Raw genomic sequence first — 15,564 nt, 5'->3', positions numbered from 1 at the left:
GGGGGGTTGAGGTGGGCATAGAATAATCTTATTGCAGAGAAGCCTGACAGTCACCACCTCAGCCACTCGATATCAGCCAAGATTAATCATGTTGATTGTATATTTTCATGCTGTGGTGTGATAGAAATGGCACTTTACCTCAGTGATCTTCCTCGCAAATACTCACGACCCCCCTCTACTTGTGAAATAATTTCCTATAGAGGGCTGTTCTACAAAAGACTTGACCAGTACCCTCAAAGCCATCAAGATCATCAAGAACAAGGAAGATCTGAGAACCTGTCACAGCTAACTGGAGCTTAAGGAGACATGGAAAGTAAACAAATGTGGTCTCTGTGCAGAGACAAAAATGAGAAAATTGTAAACCACAAAAATGACTAAACATTCTCCTTTCCTAACATGAATGGTTGTTTGTTGCTTCTTAACTAATCACAATGTTAGTCCCTATCCTTTACCTCTACCTCCCGGATTTGAAAAAAAACAAAAAACAAAGTCATTAATATGCCCAATCCTGTATTTAGCCTACTTCCTGCTGGCACCCAAAGCAGACCAAACTTCCTGCATTCTCAAACTTCCTTCAAATTTCAAAATATAACCCAGTTCTTTAACCAATCTCTTCTTAAATTTTCTTATTGAGATGACCGATCATTTACCCATGACGTGCTGTGTTCCTTACTGTAATACTAAGACGCCCAATTTTGTTTGCGTACATCTATGTGCCTGCAGGTCTTAGCCTGGTGGCCATTGATCAGACAAGGGCCAGGACCAGAATGTAAGAACACATGCTGTGTTAAACAGCTAGGACTTAATCCTGTAAGCAGCGGGAAGACTGATTGAAAGACTTTTATCCATGGAATAATATGATTTAAACTGCATTTAAATTGGGATGTTTAATATGTAAACAAAGATCTTGAGGGATCAAAGAGTATAGTTTAGGGACTGCTCCAGCCATGCCTGAATCTGAGGACAAGGAATGAATGGAAGGGAAAGTGAAGGATCTGAAAGACATTTAGTAGGCAAAATCTGTAGTCTGTAGTAAGTTTAATGAGAATAGAGTGAGAATAAACCTTCAGTCCAGGATATTGATTACTGGTTGACCAAATTATCATCTCGCAACTGACTGACTCTCTAGAGGTGCCCACATTGCAGACCTGTACAGGAAAGGCAGCATGAGAACAGAATGGATAAGGGACTCACAATTAATTACTTGGATTAAAATACAAGGCAGATGCTGTTTCCACATTTAAAATTCTACCACGGTAATATAGTACCAGTGTTCTTAGATTAGAGGCATTTTGAATTCAAGGAATGTACAGTGTTCAGTATTGCTTGATAAAAAGTGACAAAAAGCACCAAGAATGTATACTTGATTTTTAACCTAGGAGAAAGACCAAGAATTGACAGTTTACCTGGAAGAATGTAATTCAGTCCTAAATAAACAAAGATATACCCCGATGAAAGTAAAGATGTCCTCAGAATATCATTAGTTACACCCGACTGAAAACTTCAGAAGAGCAGGGAGTGTCTGTCATGTCTCTTATTTTATTCTTGGCACCCATTCATCATACCTCCTGGTATATAATAGGTGCTGTAGCACCTATAGCAGTAATTACTTAATTAACAGAAAATGTAGCCCTGGGGCACTTGGTTAAGTGCTTGACACCTGATTTAGGCTCAGGTCATGGTCTAATGGTGGTGAGATCGAGCCTGGCCATGGGCTCTGATCTGGTGGCATAGAGCTTGTTTGGGATTCTCTCTCTCCCTCTCTTTCTCTGCCCCTCATCTGCTCATGCTCACTCTCTCTCTAATAAATAAATACTAAAAAAAAAAAAAAAGAAAAGAAAGAAAAGAGACAATGTAGCCCTATAACAGAACCCAACAACACCAATGACAGGTTCTGGAAAGAGTTGTTTGAAGATCTAAGCTATTTGCAGATCTAAAACACAAAAGCCAGAGAGAGGCTATAGCAGCAGAGGTTAAATCAGGTTAAAGTAGCACAACAATGTATGCCAGGAGGGAATGTTCTCATTGGGGATTCTAAGGTAGAAGAGATGCAAGCATCAACTGCTCAGAGAAGAGGAAGGATATCTGTGTCTTTGGATTTTCGGTGAGTATAATAAAGTCATCAATACTAGTTACTGTACTAGGACACTGGATGTTGAGTGAGCTGCAATAGTTTCTCCATCCAAGATGGGGGATGGCTAGAAAGGTGAATCAGCAGCAGCTGGGATGCTGTCATGTTGGGAGCAATTCTGAGCCCACTAGCGGAGAAAACTCCTGGTGAGGTTAAAGGAAGTTTGCACAGTCACTTGCCAATGAGATGACGACCGACATCCACCCCCACTCAATTATTTCTGCTTGAGCACCAACCCCCCAGGCACCTTGTTGATTGGTATCGGGAGTGACTTGTCCCCTTATTCTGACCCTGGTATGATGATTAGACCTTGGGAAGGAACTTATTGTGGGAAATTCTTTTGATTATGGGAACAGTCATCATGTCTCCAGCAGGTCCTGTTTCCCTTCATACTTTCCCTTGAGCTATGAACAGACTAATGACCCTTACTCATAAAAGACTAAACTTTATATGTACAATTCTGTTTCTACCATTGTATTAGTCCAAGATGTTCATACAGCTCAACATGTGAATCAACTAACCAAAGCTGTCTCTCATGCCCTAGCTATTTAAGAAATCATAAAACTAGACACAAAGGTAAATATACTGAAAGAAGCTATTTTATGTATTGGAAATGAGCTAAACTCTTTAAAGGTATAGTTGGCTCTCTGGTACCATAAAGAATATAACTGGAAAATCAAGTCTTGCCTGGAGACAAAGAGCCTAACTTAGGGAGAAGGAACAGATAAAGGCAGAACATAAGTTACCACATATACCTTTGCTAACTGATGATGTATAGCAGTCCCTTCCCTAAGGCCTACATTCCACAAACACCTTCCCTTACCCTGGCAGCTGTGATGAAGATGGATAAGAGTATCTACAAACCTATGACTTAATCTTAGTGTTATTAAAATGTGAACACCCTGTTATTTTCTTAGTTACTCAACGGTACTATAATTGGTACATTTTCCAAAAACATCTTATCACAGAGAACTATCCATTGTAAAATTCCATTTTCTGATGCCATGTTAATGTTTGACCTATAAATAAAGACACCAAAACCAACAGGGCCGAGATACCTGCCTGGTGACCAGAAAGATTCTTGTGGCTCTCTCACTCCCTCCCTAGCCAATACCGTCCATCCTTCAGGGTCCCCTGGACCCCAGCTGGAGCTGGACTCTGGCACTTTCACACTGTCATCCTATCCCTAATCTAGATTCTGGCAGATTCCATGAGATTATTGGGGCGCCTGAGTGGCTCAGTCAGTTAAGCATCCGACTTCCGTTCAGGTCATGATCTCATGGCTTGTGAGTTCAAGCCCTGCGTCGGGGTCTGCGCTGACAACCAGCTCAGAGCCTGGAGGCTGTTTCAGATTCTGTGTCTCCCTCTCTCTCTGATCCTCCCCTGCTCACGCTCTCTCTCTCTCTCTCTCTGTCTCTCAGAAATTAAAAGAAAAAAAAACTTTAAAAAAATTCCATGAGATTATTTGAAACCCGGTATGGAGAAGTATGAGAGAGACCTTTGCAAAACCATCAGAAAAATGGAGAGTGGAGCAAGAGGGAAAACAGTGACAGCTAAAGTTAACAAAGTCTTGCTAGAACAATAATAGGTAAGCCTCAGTGAAAATGGAGTTATGATCAAAATCAAACCCAAGCAGTTTTATGTAGGTATCCCTCTGTATCCAGTTTAACTGCTGAATACATTCATTTTTCATTGATCACTAATGTAAATACCCTCTAATAACTTTATGAGTAAAAATATCTGGTTAAATTTTAAAAAATAATTTCATTCTCAGGAGAAATATCTAAATTGGGATAGATTCTATCCAGGGCAAAGGAAGAGGCTTTGAAGTCCAAGCAGTAAATATATTATGATTCCCAAAGCTTACAAACCGTCTTACACAATGAATAATAAAATACACATATATTCTAAAATAAGTTCACTGAGGGAACACTTGGGTGGCTCAGTCAGTTAAGCATCTGACTTTCAGCTCAGGTCATGATCTCACAGTTTGTGGGCTCAAGCCCCAAGTCAGACTCCATGCTGACAACTCAGAGCCTAGAGCCTGCTTCAGATTCTGTGTCTCCCCTTCTCTCTGCCCCTTCCCTGCTCATGCTCTGTCTCTTTCTGTTTTTCAATAATAAATAAATGTTTAAAAATGTTTAAATAAGTTCCTTGAGACTTTTTAATTTTTCCTTCCTTCCCTTTCTCTTCTGTGCACACAACTTTGTGAATCTTTCTCCGTGGATCTTAAAATGGCCGTCATCAATATTCATCTTCTAGTCCTACTATCAGGATAATTCTCCACTCACCCAGCCCCTGGACTACAAAGACAAGGTGAATTTTCCTTAATGATTTGTTCTGCTTTGCTTTTGACTCTCACTTGCCAAGCAGACAGGAAAAACACAACTAGATTCCCGAAAATTAGTTAAAGTAAAATTTAAGATGTAAAATAATACCAAATAAAATGACAGGTGCTGTGGATAATTAAGAAAGCTACCACAGTTAGGGGCCATCTCAGTCAGCATCTAATCAGTTGCTTTCACTAAGCAGAGTGTTTGATTTTCAATCTGGCAGCATATTTTGTTTTCATGTAGACATCATTGGCCATACTGGTAGACTCATGGCTTCCTCAAAATAAAGTAAAGCTGCTCCTCAGCAACTTCATTTTAAATGAACATAATGTATCCAAAAATTGAATATTGTCAAACACTCTGTATTAATTAATCTTTTATATTTTTTGCATCAGTTTAATTTTCCTCTGGCCTCAGTCCATTCACGTCTTTTAATACCAAGGTTACTAATTATTGCTTATTTGTCATATGGATGCACTAAGTGAAACACAATCCCTTGAAACAAAGAAAAAACAAAATAAACAACAAGCTTATCTGAGAACAAAAAATGTTTTATCTGAAAGAAAGAGACAAAAGCTCATGTTGCCATGAATAAGATAATTTTTTACCGTAGAATTTTTGAAATAGAATTTATAAAATTATAGATGTAGAAGAATTAATAAAGTATAAGACAGTGTCTTATAAATATAAAGTAGGTGTCAGGCTATTCTTAGCTCCAAGCTAAATCTTCTTGTGATGTGTGCGCACGCACGTGTGTGTGTGTGCGCGTGCGTGTGTGAAGGTAGCAGTGTGTACTTATTGGCATGAACTCCCAGCCAATATGCTGGAAGGTAAGTAAAGGTTAGAAGTTATTAGCCATTTTCAACTAGACTAAGGAATGAAGGCATGGTAATGGTATAAAAAAATCTAAATTAGGTATGAATTTCATTGACTATTTTGCTGAAAAGTTATTTACACATGGTAGCACATGCCATCTATTAAATCGGCAAATGCAAGAACTAATTTTGGTAGGACGGTAGCTTCATTGAGAATTTGATAAAAATCTGTGGATAGTCTCCCGAGAAATATACAGTTAAGCCTGTCTCTAGCATGCACTTTCAAAGGGTTCATACTTATGATAAAGGCCCTTGGATATCCCCCAGTTTTCATCAATTCCATACCTTCAAAATCTGTTTCTAAAAACCATGTCGGCTCTGCTTTTGAAAGCAGGGAAAGCCCTCTGACTGAAGCAATGAGAAGAGCAGATCCTCATAGAACAAACTTCAGGGAATACATTGTGTTGGCTCTACTATGAGGGAAATTCTGTAGCACAAGCAGAATGAGGGAAACCAAGCCATGGATATGCTGATTATGCTTTAGAGAGAGCTTACCTCTAAAGCCATTTAGTTAATTGGATGTTAACTGAGGGAGATATTTTAGTGACTTCTACTGAGTATAATTAACAATAAGAGAAACATTCTAAATCAAGCAATGAGAGAAAAGAAAAAAAAACTTTGGAAGGAAAAATAAAAAAGAGAACATTTTCAAATAAGGTGAAGAAAACTCTGAAAAGAATGCTGATTTTTATCAGAAATAAAGGATTTATCCAGTTCAGTGCAGTTAGTAAAACCAAATTTATGCATAAAAGAAACTTGAAACATCAGCATGCGTATTCTTTCTGAGATGGGGAGGAAGACACCTGATAGTTTTAAAATGATTTAGGAGGAAATGTACCGTTCTGCAGAGCTAGTTTTGGCTGAAGACACATAGTTAAAAAGAATATATATAGCCTTGCCCAGTTAATAAACCATTAACAGAAAAGAGTAGCAAATCGCTTAACTGACCTTCTGGATCTTGTCAGAATCCTGTCAGAGAGGTGGCAGTCTAAGAGTGACAGAATCAGTGACTAAATGACAACGGCTGGTGAGACTGATTTTAATGAACTGTATCTTTGAGAAACTGATATAGAACAGATGTGCTTGGTGTCATTACGTAATACTTTAAATTCTATGTTGCTATTTGCTCTTCTGCAATTGCCAGTATTCTGGGGTTCAGGTGCTCACTTGCAAACTTGACAAGGAGAGAAAGGGTAATGTGTGGGTGTATATATATATATATATATGGAATGGGGCCCTTCCCATCAGCCCTTCTCTCCATTACCCTCATTACCTCCATGCAAAACCGTAAGCCTTTGTGCACTTTACTACTTTATAGGATGTCATTTTGCCATACTTCCCAACACTCTCACTTGATCAGTATTCTAAGCATATCCCTGTTTTGGTGTTGAACATTTCTAGGTGCAGACACTGTCTATGCTTATATAAATATGTACATAATATTAAATTATAGAAAGCTATTAGAAAGGACAAGAGAAATCAGGGAAGAATAGAGAAGAGAAAACTAACAGATAACTTGCTTTCTAATTTTCAACACACAGAAGTTTTTGAGAAGCCTCCTAATCTTTTATATGCTGTATCTATGACCTTAGGAGCTCAAATAGAAGAAAATTAGGAACGAGGGGTCAGTGATGATAATAGAATTGGAATGTAGGTGAAGACTTTGAACAGGGAACAAAAAGTATCAAGAAATAAAGTAGAATTTTTTTTAACCTGGCTCCTAACAGTGGGTAGACACTGATATAGCTGGACTTTTAAAAAATGGGGGATTTACCCATGAGATTAGAAAGAATGACATTGTGAGAAGAATTCTGATTCATCTGCTCTTATTTTCTTGTTTTCTCTCCTGTTCATACGCTAAGATAGTGAGAGCCTGAGGTTGGGAGACTGATCACTAGAAAATGCCAGAAGGAATGGTAGGTCCTAGAGGAGAATCTAGATGCCCACAGGACAGGAAAACAGAAACATTTTATGAAAAGAAAAAAACATTAAAATGTAGGGAAATTTTTAGACTTTATAAACCCACATAGGAATATTCTGAAGGAGGATTTGTCTTGGGTGAGGACAGGAAATATCAGAAGGGGGTGAACAAATTATGTTCACAACAGAAGGACAGAGTTAAGAAATAGGAGTGGAGGCCATTCTGACAAGTAAGCAAAGAGGTGAGGTGTCCAAGATATGGGTAAAATTAAGTGGCCCATGAGGTTTGGGATAATACTTTGTAGTATATATATTTTTGGTGCTAGGACTATTGTGCATTTGAAAAAGTCAGAGAGGGGCTGACTGGCATCTGTAGGTGTCTACTTCCTGATTGCTCATATAAAACTAGGTGTCTACTTCCTGATTGCTCATATAAAACTAACATCAATTTTGGGAAAATTATTTTTGTTCACCTCCCTCCAGCCCATTGGTGACTGGTGGACTTGGATAGGTCTTATTGGTGAAGAACGTAATAACTTGAGCGAGAAAAATGAACTATTAATTTATTATTTATCATTTATTATAATTTAGCAAACACTATTTAGCGCTTCCTATATATCCATATTTTTGTAAGGGGTAGGAAGCAAAACTAGACTTTATATTCTAAATTTTTCCTTCCTTCCTTCTTCCCTCCTTCCCTCTCCCTCCCTCCTCCCTCCTTCTCCCCTAAACTACTGCAAAGGAGAATTTAAGGCAGCTGATAATATTAAGTTTAATGACATAATATTACAGAAATAAAATATTTTTGGCAGTGGGAAAATAGAATTTCAATACTAAACAAGAATTGTAGCGATCTCCAGGAATATGGCAAAGCAGCACAGAGACTCTCAGTCAGTCTCGTCCCTGAAATACAGCTAGATCAACACCAAACCATTTTGCACACCTAGGAAATTGATCTAAGATTAACACAACAATCTGAATAACTTGAGCCACAGAAATCAGAAGGTACACAATGCAGAGAGGTGAACTGAGTGAGAGAAAAGCTATGGAAGTTAGGAAGCTATTTCTGTGAATACAGGACAGAGAAAGGGTGAGAATGTGGCCCATCAGGAAATTGGAGGAAAAAACTTCCCTGAAAGCAACTGGAGAGAAAGAGAGAAAAAGAGTGAAAACACTTGCATGGGACTGAATAAGAAATCTGTTCCCTAAAACCACTAATGGGAGAAGAGGAGAGAGTCTCAGCATCACATGCATTCTTGTAGAGCACAGAGTCTGAAATTCTGGAGCCCAGGGTCTCCTGACAGTGCTCCTGAGGAAGTAGGGAGAATCCCTAGGATCAGGTAGCAGGGGCAGAGGGGTCCGTGTGCCACAGAGGGAGAAGAGGTTCCCCTGCTTGGGGAACACTAGGTAGAGGCCATACAGCCTCCCCACAGGCAAAGGTCCCAGGGGGACCCAGGGAGCAGCCACATTTGCTGGTATTGGGACAAATATGCCAGAGTGCAGTGAAAGCTGGTACCAGCTGTGTGTTGTGATTTGCCACAATCTCTGAACCTTCCCTGCTGTTGTGACATCACAGGAACTTTTTCTGGGGAAAGCCTGCACCCAGGTATTGCTCAGCGAGACCATCCTCCAGAGAGTCAGTGCTGGTCCAAGGCATAGGGATCTCTGAAATATGGGGTTTTGAAACACAACCCCATCTGAGATAAAACTCCAGAGGAAGGTACTGTATGGCAGGAAGAGGGCTTGGACACAGTGTAGAGACTAGGAGTGGACGGAGGCCTAAGACAAAGGAGAGCTTGATCATAGGTCGATGAGAACGCCAAGCTCCTGTGCCAGAGACTAGGGAGCTGGGTCAAGCGATTTCCACTTCTCTCATGCACTTAGGCCATACCAATACATGCCAGTAAGATAAGCAGCGCCACCTAGTGGAGAATGGAGCCGTTACACCAAGCCCCGCACAACTGCGCCCTCCAAGCACATACCCTAGAAGAAGAGCACAAGTCCCTCTACCTGCTTAGTGTACAGTCTATAGAGTGCTTCACAATTTCAGTCCTAGGGAAAACCAGATGTAACTTCATTCAGGTTTCATTCTGTTTTCTGGTTCATTTATTAGTTGTTTTTTTTTTACTTCTATTTTTGTTTGAAGCATTTTTGTTGCTGTTTTCTTTTTTCCTTTCATTTCTTTTTCTTGGATAAAGAAAGAGAAAATTTTATATTTACTTTTTAAAAATTTTTTTAGTTTTCTACTTCAGTTTAATTTTTTATTCTATTTTACTTTATTTCTTTTTATTCTATAAATTTCTTTAATTTAAAAAATTTTTCTTCCTTTCTTTCTTTTCTTTCCCTTTTTTTTCTCTATTCTATCAAGCTTTTTTTCAAAAAGCAGACCAAAACACACCTAGGATCTTCCTTTATTTGATATTTTGTTTTGTCTTTAATTTTTTAATTTTCATTTTTTTATTTTACTAATTTTTTCTTCCTACAAAATGACAAAATTAAGTAATTCACCCCAAAAGAAAGAATAGAAGTAACAGCCAGGGGCTTAATCAACACAGATATAGGTAAGATGTCTGAACTAGAATTTAGAACCATAATAATAAGAATACTAACTGGGGTTGAGAAGAGCATAGAATCTCTTTCTGCAGAGATAAAAGAAGTAAAATATAGTCAGGACAAAAATAAAAATGCTATTATGGAGATGCAATCCCCGATGGCAAGGATGGATGAACTAGAGATGCTAATTAGCAATATAGAAGACAAAATTATGGAGAATAATGAATTAGAAAAAAGATGGAAACAGACAAAAGGGTACCATGCAAGACGTAGAGAACTCAGTGTCTTATTAAAAAGGAGTAAGATCTAAATCATAGGAGTATCCATAGATAGAGAGAGAGAAAAAGGGGCAGAAGGTTTATGTGAACAAATTATAACAGAAAACTTTCCTAATCTGGGGAAAGACACAGACATCAAAATCCAAGAAGTACAGAGAACTCCCACTAGATTCAACAAAAACTGACCACCATCAAGGCATATCATAGTCAAATTCACAAAATACACAGACAAGGAAAGAATTATGAAAGCAGCACAGAAAAAAGTCCCTAACCTACAAGGGAAAGCCAATCAGGTTCACAGCCGACCTATCCACAGAAGCTTGGCAGGTCAGAAAGGAATGGAAAGATATATTCAACATGCTGAGTCAGAAAAATATGCTGCCAAGAATTGTTTATCCAGGGAGGCTTTCCTTCAAAATAAAAAGAGAGATAAAGTTTCCCAGACAAACAAAAACTAGAGTTTGTGACCACTATACCAGCTCTGTAAGAAATTTTAAAGGAGACACTTTGAGTGGAGAAAAGATGAAACAAAACAAAAAATACCAAAAGCAACAAAGACTAGAAAGAACCAGAGAATGTTACCAGAAACTCCAAGCTATAGGCAACACGATGGCACTAAATTCATATCTTTCAGTACTCACTCCAAATGTCAATGGACTAAATGTTCCAGTCAAAAGACATGGGGTATCAGAATGGATATGAAAACAAGATGTATCTATATGCTGCTTAAAAAAGACACATTTTAGACCTAAAGATACCTGCAGATTGAAAGTAAGGGGATGGAGAACCATCTATCATGCTAATGGTCATCAAAAAAAAAAAAAGTTAGAGTAGACATATTTACATCAGACAAACTAGATTTTAAAATAAAGAATGTAACAAGAGATGAAGAAAGGCATTATATCATAATTAAGGAGTCTATCCACCAAGAAGATCTAACCATTGTAAATATTTATGCCCCCAACTTGATAAAACCAAATATATAAATAAATTAGTCATCATCATAAAGAAACTAATTGATAATAATGCCATAATAGTAAGGGAATTCAACATCCCATTTACAGCAATGGTCAGATCATCTGAACAGATAATTACCAAGGAAACAATGGCTTTGAATAACACACTGGACCGGATGGACTTAACAGATATATTCAGAACATTTCATCCTAAAGTAGCAGATTAAACAATCTTCTGAAGTGTACATGGAACACTCTCCAGAACAGATCACATACTGGTAACAAATCAGCCCTCAACAAGTACAAAAAGATTGAGATTATACCTTGCATATTTTCAGACCACAACGCTATGAATATCAAAATTGACCATAAGAAAAAATTTGGAAAAACTATGAATACTTGGAGATTAAAGAACTTTCTACTAAAGAATGAATGGGTCAACCAAGATATTAAATAGGAAATTTAAAAGTACATGGAAATGAGTGAAAATGAACACACCACAGCTCAAAACCCCTGGGATGCAGCAATGGCAGTCATAAGAGGGAAAGAGATAGCAATCCAGGCCTTCCTAAAGAAAGAAGAAAAGTCTCAAATACACAACCTTCTTATACCTCAAAGAGCTGGAAAAAGAACAGAAAATAAAGCCCAAAACCAGCAGAAGAAGGGAAATAATAATGATTAGAGCAGAAATCAATGATATGGAAAACAAAAAGCAAAAACAAAAACAGGAGCACAGATCAATGAAACCAGGAGCTGGTTCTTTAAAAGAATTAACAAAATTGATAAACATCTAGCCAGTTTGATCAAAAAGAAAAAGGAAGGACCCATATAAATAAAATCACCAATCACCAATGAAAGAGGAGATATCATAACCATTACTGCAGAAATACAAACAATAATAAGAGTATTATGAGCAATTATATGCCAAAGATTGAGGAATTTGGAAGAAATGGAAAAATTCCTAGAAACATATAAACTACCAAAACTGAAAAATGAGGAAATAGAACGTTTGAACAGACCCATAACCAGTAAAGAAATAGAATCTCTAATCAAAAAGCTCTCGACAAACAAGAGTCCAGGTCTAGATGGTTTTCCAAGAAGAGTTAACACCTATTCTTTTGAAGCTGTTCCAAAAAGTAGACATAGAAGAAAAACTTCCAAACTCATTCTATGAGGCCAGCATTACCTTAATTCCAAAACCAGACAAAGACTGAACTTAAAAGGAGAACTACAGACAAATGTCCCTGATGAACTCAGATGAAAAAATTCTCAAAGATACTAGCAAACCGGATCCAACAATACATTAAAAGAATTATTCACCACAACCAAGTGGGATTTATTCCTGGAATGTATCAATATCTGGGTATTAAAGGGCTGCTTCAATATATGCAAATATGGATATTAAAGAGCTGCTTTAATATCTGCAAATCAATGTGATACATCACATTAATAAAAGAAAGGATAAGAACCACATGATCCTCTCAATAGATGTAGAGAAAGTATTTGACAAAATACAGCATTCTTTCTTGATAAAAACCCTTAAGAAAGTAGAGATAGAAGGATCACATCTGAAGGTCATAAAAGATCATATATGAAAGACCCAATGCTAATATCATCCTCAATGGGGAAAAACTGAGAGCTTTCCCCCTAAGATCAAGAAGACGACAGGGATGTCCACTCTCAACACTGCTATTCAACATATTGTTGGAGGTCCTAACCTCAGCAATAAGACAACACAAAGAAATAGAAGGCATCCAAATCAGTAAAGAAGAAATCAAATTTCACTCTTCACAGACATAGACACATGATACTCTATGTGGAAAACCCAAAAAACTTCACCAAAAAAACTCGCTAGAACCTGTTTGCAACAAAACCATAAAATACCTAGGAATAAACCTAACCAATGAAGTGAAAAATATATATACTGAAAACTATAGAAAGCTTATGAAAGAAACTGAAGAAGACACAAAAAATTGGAAAAGCATTCCATGCTCATGGATTGGAAGAACAAATATTGTTAAAATGTTGATACTATACAAAGCAATCTACATATTCAATGCTATCCCTATAAAATAACACCAGCATTTTCCACAGAGATAGAACAAACAATCCTAAAATTTGTATGGAACCAGAAAAGACCCTGAATAGCCAAAGCAATCCTGAAAAAAGAAAACCAAAGCTGGAGGGATCACAATTCTGGACTTCAAGCTGTATTACAAAGCTGTGACCATCAAGATATTATGGTTCTGGCGCAAAAACAGACACATAGATCAATGGAACAGCATAGAGTACCCAGAAAGGGACCTACAAACATATGGCCAATGAATCTTTGACAAAGCAGGAAAGAATATTCAATGAAAAAAAGTCTCTTCAGCAAATGTGCTGGAAAAACTGGACAGCAACATGCAGAAGAATGAACCTGGACCCTTTTCTTACACCATACATGAATATAAACTCAAAATGGATTAACGACCTAAACGTAACACAGGAGGCCATAAAAATCCTAGATGAGAAAATAGGCAACAACCTCTTTATCCTCAACTGCAGCAACTTCTTCTTACTTGATGTGTTTCCAGAGGCATGGGAAACAAACACAAAAATGAACTCTTGGGACCTCATCAAGATAAGAAGCTTCTGCACAGCAAAGGAAACAATCAGCAAAACTAAAAGGCAACTGATGGAATGGGAGAAGATATTTGCAAAACCTATAAGATAAAGGGTTAGAATCCAAAATCGATAAAGAACTTATTAAATTCAACACCCCCAAAACAAATAATCCAGTGAAGAAATGGGCAAAACACATGAGTAGACACATTTCCAAAGAAGACATTCAGATGGTAACAGATATGAGAAAACGCTCAACCTCGCTCATCATCAGGGAAATGCAAACCAAAACCATAATAAGATACCACCTCATACCTGTCAAAATGGCTAAAATTAACAACTCAGGGAACAAGAAATGTTGGTGAGGATGTGGAGAAAGATGAACCCTTTTACAATGCTGGTGGGAATGCAAACTGATGCAGCCACTCTGGAAAAGAGTATGGAGGTTCTTCAAAAACTTCAAAGTAGAACTACCCTACAACCCAGCAATGGCACTACAGGGTATTTATCCAAAGGATACAGGAGTGCTGTTTCAAAGGGGCACTATTTACAGCAGCACTGTTGATAAAAACCAAAATATGGATAGAGCCCAAATATCTATTGACAGATGAATGGACAAAATATATGTGTGTGTGTATATATACGTATATATATATATATGTATGTATATATATGTATATGTATGTATACACAATGGAATATTACTTGATGATCAAAAAGAATGAAATCTTGCCATTTGCAACAATCCGGATGGAACTAGACTGTGTTATGCTAAATAAAGTAAGTCAGAGACAGACAAATATCATTTTATTTCACTCATATATGGAATTTAAGATATAAAACAGATGAACATAAGGGAATGGAAGCAAAAATAATATAAAAACAGGGAGACAAACCATATGAGGCTCTTAAAAACTGATGGTTGCTGGAGGGGTGTTGGGTGGGGGACTGGTCTAAATGGGCAAGAGGCATTAAGGAGGGCACTTGTTGGCATGACCACTGAGTGTTGTATGTAAGTGATGAATCACTAAATTCTATTCTGAAATCATTATTATACTATATGTTAACTAACTTGGATTTAAATGAAAAAGAAAAGAATTGTAATAGAACAAAATCTTTTGCACAAATTTTTTAATGGGGTCAGTTGTAAAGCAAATGGAGAAGACACCATGGGGTAATGGGTTTACTCAGAAGAAATCCATTTTTGCTAGTACTAAAGTTTGCAAGACATTTTTCATGTGAGTCTTCATTTTGTATTACCCAATGCTCTCAACAACTGACATTCAACTATGATATGAAATTTAATATTGCTCTATCTTAAAAATTTGCTGAATGAAAGCTGAGAAAATGAGTCCATGGGGAACACAGTTTAGCAGATATTCAATATAAAGTAATAACGATACATATACCTTTATTAAAAAAATTTTTTTGGTTATTTTTTAGAGAGAGTAAGAGAAAGAGCAGGGGAAGGGCAGAAAGAATCCCAAGCAGGCTCCACACTGTTAGCACAGAACACAATGCAGGGCTCAAACCCATGAACCATGAGATTATGACCTAAGCCAAATCAAGAGTCAGATACTTAACTGACTGAGCCACCCTGTCACTCCAAGATACATAAACCTTCTTTTGATCAAGTTTAATTCAGGATAAATTTCAAAATGGTTAGAGCATGAGTTTTTACTTTCTCTGTCTCTCTGTCTCTCTCTCTATTATATATCTACATAGAGATATGTGGTGTATACATATACAATGAAATATTACTTGATATATAATTTATATATAAATATATATAATATTAAAATCAATGGAAAAGAATAAAGCTATCCTCTTTTTAGTTATGTTTTAGAATAAAGTGAAATACCTAATCAAAATAGGTACCTGAGAAGAAGAACGTTTTATAGGCAGGGTGAGATG

The sequence above is a fragment of the Crocuta crocuta genome, unplaced genomic scaffold, assembly GCF_008692635.1.
Source record: "Crocuta crocuta isolate KB4526 unplaced genomic scaffold, BGI_CrCroc_1.0 scaffold226, whole genome shotgun sequence".
Taxonomy (NCBI): domain Eukaryota; kingdom Metazoa; phylum Chordata; class Mammalia; order Carnivora; family Hyaenidae; genus Crocuta; species Crocuta crocuta.
The sequence above is the reverse complement of the archived record's forward strand: the minus strand, read 5'-3'. Positions refer to the sequence as shown.